Genomic DNA, 6,383 nt, shown 5'->3' on the forward strand with positions numbered 1-6,383 from the left:
AGCGAGTCTCTTGCCTCCACCTCCCAAGTAGCTGGGACCACAGGCGCCCGCCACAACGCCTGGCTATTTTTTGGTTGCAGTTGTCATTGTTGTTTTGGCGGGTCCAGGCTGGGGATTCGAACCTGCCACCTTATGTGTACGTGGCTGGCGCCTTAGCCGGTTGAGCTATAGGCGCCGAGCCTAACATCCCTATCTTAAAGGAGCTCAGCAGCCTTGAAGAAAGCATATCTTGCTATGGAAAATTTGGTGACTTGTACACACTAGTACACAAGCTGGGACATGAATATGTAAGGACAGAAAAGAGTACACAAGCTGGAAGACTAGTGAGGTCGAGTTGTAGTACATTCAAATCAAGATTTTGGATTCAAGTAGAAGATGAAATGTAAGCAGCCCTTCTTGGACCCCATAATCCAGAAAGCCAAATGATTCGTAAAACTGCTGGCATCTTTGGAATCTTCTCTAGGCAGACCACACGTGTGTTGAATGGCCTTCAGTTCATAATAGGCAGTTTAGGTCAATGTGTCATTTACTATGTTAAACTATTTTAAATTGTCCGCAAACTTTATGTCCACCCTGTATTATAGGATATGGCTAATTTCATGGCTAAATGGTCAGGACTGAAAAATTGGGAGAGTCAGGTATTGGTTTAGGAAAAAATTGGAATCATTGTTATCTCTCATTCAAATCCATAGATGGATAGCAGAAGAATAAAGAATAGGCAATAATGTATATTATTTCCACATACAGGTGAGCACACTTTAACCCAAAGCAGAAGTTATAGCACTCTTTTAACTACTTGAAAATTGAAATAGTACCAAGGATGCTGTGTCGATGGGATGGTCTGGAGGATTATGTTGCAGTAACTCCCAATCTCATAAGTTTAAAATACCATCATTTGCACTCGAAAACTTATGGAGCAGAACTAGTTGCATGGCCCCGACCAACTACAATGGTGCCATGAAGCATGCCCCAAATGAGATAGAACTCAAATATTTGACAAATAGCACTACCAATGGCAAGTTTGTGATCTGAGGTGGCATAGGCACTGGTGGCAAACTACTTCAACATCAGAAAAGGAAGTCATAAGCAAGAAATATGTCTGAGATGAAAACAGGCAGAAGTTGATAAGAAAAATGCACAGGAGTTTGCCAGCAGAGATCTCTAGGCCAGTCCTTTCAAACTTTAAGGTAAATTCACATCACCTAGTGTATTTGTTAGAAATGTAGATTCTTATTTAATAAGTCTGGGAGGGAGCCTGAGAACCTGAAAATTGAGAAGCTCTCATTTTATGTAGATGCTCTTGGTTCTCAGTAGCCCAGCTCTTGGCCACAAGAACCCACTATTATATTTTTTCCAGAATATTGCTTCTGGTCTGGACATAACTCTATTATAAAAGCAATGTTGAAAAAGCAGGCCTAGAAAAAGTATCCAATGTACTCAACCCTATTATGAAACTAATTTTTAGATATTATAGGAAAGCTATAACCCAATTTTAGCCTAAGAATACGGGGAAAGGGAGGAGAGGGGAGGGAGGATGATGGGTGGAGGGAGGGTGATTGCTGGGACCACGCCTAGGATTTATCCTATAAGGGTACATGTGAATCTTTCTAAATGTGGAATATAAATGTCTTAACACAACAACTATGATTTAATAAAAAAAAAAAAAAAAGAAAGAAAAAGCAGGCCTATTAATGAAAAACCAAATTGCAGTATTATATGTATTTATTGCCAGTGAGATCATGGGACACATGAAGTAAATGACAAATTAGGACTAGAAAGGTTATGATCCATTTTATAAGAATAGTACATGAATTAAGTCAAAGACATTTACAGATCTTGATTTCTTTTCTAGCTGGGATAGTATTGTCCTTCCCACAAAGAGCAAAACTCTCTCTGAATAGCACTTTTCATTCTCCCTTGGGGATTTACATGGATACCTAAATATGTTGAAATGTTAACACTGTATTAACATAAGACTCAAAGCCTAATTATGTAATAAATGTTGTGTCCAGGGAGGATAGGGTGGAATCATCTAATAATACAAATAAGATTTTAAAGTTGAATGCAGGAAAATTTGTAAGCAATATGCCTACTCCCTTTGCAATAACAGAAGGCATGTATCAGAGTGGTTGTCATAGAAAGAGCACAGTTTTTTCATGAAAATGTTCATAAAACCCTAAAATATTTGCTAAGTGATATTCTTGGGAGATAGGGGTGAGCATACACTATGAGAAAACATCACCATTTATGCTAAGAAAGCAAGAATGGTTTCAAAGACTCAGACGGAAACTAGGGTAGAAAAACGTATGAGATTGCAGCTAAAGTGATAAAAATCACCTGTTTGAGTTTTTCTATCATCTTAGAGGGCCCAAGAAGTGGTCTCCAGAGCTCTCATCGTCGCTCATCGTACCTCTCAGGGCAGTCTGGTCTGGTGTTTGGCACCTAAATTAAACAACCACCATATCAAGCAAAAAGGCAAAGATGAAGACCACCAAGAAGTGCCCTCAGCACGCGACATCCAACGTGTTTGCCATGTTTGACCAGTCACAGATTCAGGAGTTCAAAGAGGCCTTCAACATGATTGAGCAGAACAGAGATGGTTTCATTGACAAGGAAGATTTGCATGATATACTTGCCTCCCTAAGGAAGAATCCCACTGATGCATACCTTGAAGCCATGATGAATGAGGCTCCAGGCCCCATCAATTTTACCATGCTCCTCACCATGGCATCATCCAGAAGATGTCATCAGAAATGCTTTCGCCTGCTTTGATGAAGAAGCAACAGGAACCATTCATAAAGATACCTGAGAGAGCTGCTGACAACCATGGGAGATGGGTTTACAGATGAGGACGTGGACGAGCTGTACAGAGAAGCACCTATTGACAGAAAGGGGAATTTCAATTACATTGAGTTCACGCGCATCCTTAAACATGGAACAAAAGACAAAGATGACTGACCGAACTCTAGCCCAAACCTTCCAGTTGCATTGTTCTGCTCTTTCACTTCTCAGACATTTCCCCCACCCTTATAGAATCTGTGCATGCAACTTAGTTTCACAGCTTTGCCTTTTTTTTTTTTTTTTTATTCCAAACCTTTCTGCCACTTAGCACTTGTATAATCAGACTGGAAATGGCGATAAGGTTGTAAATTGTATTGAAAAAAGAGATTGAGAATAAAAATCAACAAATGTGAAAGCCCAGGAAAATATATCCGTATTTCTGGTCTTGCTGGATTTTTACATTTTTATATAATAAAAATGCTATTTTGAAACAACAACAACAAAAGAAGTGGTCTTCTAACATGAAGGTGCTTCCCATTTTCACCCTGAAGGTTTATTGTTGAGTAGGTACTTGTTAATAGCCAACAAAAATGTTAATGATGGCTCGGTGCCCGTGGCTCAAGTGGCTAAGGCTCTAGCCACATACACCTAAGGTGACGGATTCGAATCCAGCTCAGCCCGCCAAACAACAATGACAGCTGCAACCAACAAATAGCCGGGCGTTGTGGCAGGCGCCTGTGGTCCCAGCTACTTGGGAGGCGGAGGCAAGAGACTCCCTTGAGCCGAGGAGTTGGAGGTTGCTGTGAGCTGTGATGCCACAGCACTCTACCCAGGGTGACAGCTTGAGGCTCTGTCTCAAAATAAAAAAGTTAATGATTTAAATGTAGCTGGGTATAAATTGTAATAACTTTGAAGCATATTCCAGGTGGAGTACAGTGAGTTGTCCATAAATCCTGCAACTGTGGCTTAGGTAAAACAAAAATAGTTTGTAACATGTGTAGAAATAAAGATACCAAGTTCATATTTTCTTTAGATCATCACTGTGTGGGTTATTGGCAAAGTGGACAAAGAATGGGTGAATTCTAAATATTGCCTTGGAATTCCAGATGCTCGCTTATAGGCTAGTGAAAAATCACAACTTGACCAAATATAGTTAACCACCAGAGGGCAAAGAGCTAGACAACAGTGCTCACACATTCCCTCTAGAGAGGCACATAATATTAGCTTTTTATTACTAAGAATTGCCTTAGCTATACGGGGTTTTTTTTTTGGTTCCATACAAAACGCAGAGTCATTTTTTCCAAATCTTGAAAGCACAATGTTGGTATTTTAACAGGGATGGCATTGAATAGGTAGATTGCTTTGGGAAGTCTAGACAGTTTAACAATGTTGATTCTTCCCAGCCATGAGCATGGTATGTTCTTCCATTTGTTAATATCCTCTGCTATTTCCTTTCTTAGGGTTTCATAATTTTCTTTATAGAATACCTCCTTTGTTAGGTATATTCCTAGGTATTTCATTTTCTTTGAAGCTATGGTGAAGGGAGTTGTGTCCTTATTTAGCCTCTCATCTTCACTGTTATTGGCATATACAAAGGCTACTGACTTGTGGACATTGATTTTATATTCTCAGTCATTACTGTATTTTTTGATGACTTCCAGGAGTCTTGTGGTTGAGTCTTTGGGGTTCTCTAAGTATAAGATCATATTATCAGCAAAAAGGGAGAGTTTGACCTCCTCTGTTCCCATATGGACCCCCTTTATTTCCTTGTCTTGCCTAATTGTATTGGCTTCAACTTCCAGCACTATGTTGAATAGTAATGGTGACAGAGGACAACCTTGTCTGGTTCCAGTTTGGAGAGGAAAAGCTTTCAGTTTTACTCCATTCAGTAAAATATTAGCTGTGGGTTTCTCATAGAAAGCTTTGATCAGTTTCAAAAATGTTCCATGTATGCCTATACTCTTCAGTGTTCTAATCAGAAAAGGATGCTGGATTTTATCAAATGCTTTTTCTGCATCTATTGAGAGGATCATTGGTTTTGCTTCTGTTGATACATCGAATAATGTTTATAGACTTGTGTATATTAAACCAGCCTTGCATCCCTGGGATGAAACCTACTTGATCATGATGTATGATTTTTTTTATGATAAGCTGTAATCTATTGGCTAGTATTTTGTTGAGAATTTTTGCATCTATATTCATTAGTGAAATTAGTCTGAAATTCTCCTTTTTAGTTGGGTCTTTTCCTGATTTTGGAATCAGGGTGATGTTTGCTTCATAGAAGGGTTGGGGAAGATTCCTTCCTCCTCAATTTTTTGGAATAATTTCTAGAGTATGGGAATAAGCTCTTCCTTGAAGGTTTGATAGAATTCTGGTGTGAAGCCATCTGGACCAGGGCATTTTTTTATTGGAAGATTTTTTATTGTTTCTTTAATCTCAGTGCTTGAAATTGGCCTGTTCAGGAGCTCTGTTTCTTCCTAGCTAAGTCTAGGGAGAGGGTGTGATTCCAAATATTGATCCATTTCCTTCACATTGTCAAATTTCAGAGCATAGAGTTTCTGATAGTATTCAGAGATGATCTCTTGTATCTCGGTGGCATCAGTTGTTATTTCCCCTTTATCATTTCTGATTGAGGTTACTAGAGATTTTACTTTTTTATTTTTAGTTAGTCTGGCTGACGGTTTACCTATTTTATTTATTTTTTCATAAAACCAACTCCTGGTTTCATTAATCTTCTGAATGATTCTTTTGTTTTCAATTTCATTGATCTCTGATTTAATTTTGGATATTTCTTTTCTTCTGCTGGGTTTAGGCTTAGATTGTTCTTCTTTTTCCAATTCCATGAGATGGTTTGTGAGTTTGTTGATGTGCTCTCTTTCTGTTTTTCAAATGTAGGCATCTAAAGCGATAAATTTTCCTCTCAAAACTGCTTTTGCAGTATCCCACAGGTTTAGGTAGCTTGTGTCTTCATTGTTGTTATGCTTAAGGAAGTTAATGATTTCCTTTTTTATTTCTTCCTGCACCTAACTGTCATTCAACAGAAGGTTGTTTAATTTCCATGTCTTTGTGTAGGGTTGAACGTTTTTGTTGGAGTTGAGTTCCACCTTTAATGCCTTTGGTCTCAGGAGATACAAGATAAAATTTCAATTCTTTTGATTCTGTTGAAGTTTGTTTTGTGTCCTAGGATATGATCAATTTCAGAGAATGTTCCACGGGGTGATGAGAAGAATGTATATTCTTTATCTTTGGGATGGAGTGCTCTATATGCGTCTATCAAGCACAGTTGCTCTAGGGTCTCATTTAAATCCCTTATATCTTTGTTTAATTTCTGTTTAGAGGATCTGTCTGGCTCTGTAAGAGGAGTATTAAAGTCTTCTGTTATTATGGTATTGTAGGATATCATATTGCTCAGACTGAGTAATGTCTGTTTCAAGAATTTGGGAGCATTTAAATTGGGTGCATAAATATTTAGAATTGAAACATCTTCTTGTTGTATTTTTCCCTTGACCAATATAAAGTGACTATCTTTGTCTTTTTTGACTTTAGTTGCTTTAAATCCACATGTATCTGAAAATAAGTTTGCAACTCCTCTTTTCTTTTTT

General features: G+C 38.3%; 1 pseudogene; it reads left to right on the forward strand.

Annotated features, from left to right (window-relative positions):
- The first annotated feature begins 2,451 nt into the window (after positions 1 to 2,451).
- Positions 2,452 to 3,026, forward strand: LOC100966619 (annotated as a pseudogene).
- The last annotated feature ends 3,357 nt before the right edge of the window (positions 3,027 to 6,383 follow it).

This window comes from Otolemur garnettii, unplaced genomic scaffold (assembly GCF_000181295.1).
Source record: "Otolemur garnettii isolate 467f Iridium unplaced genomic scaffold, OtoGar3 scaffold00004, whole genome shotgun sequence".
Lineage (NCBI taxonomy): Eukaryota > Metazoa > Chordata > Mammalia > Primates > Galagidae > Otolemur > Otolemur garnettii.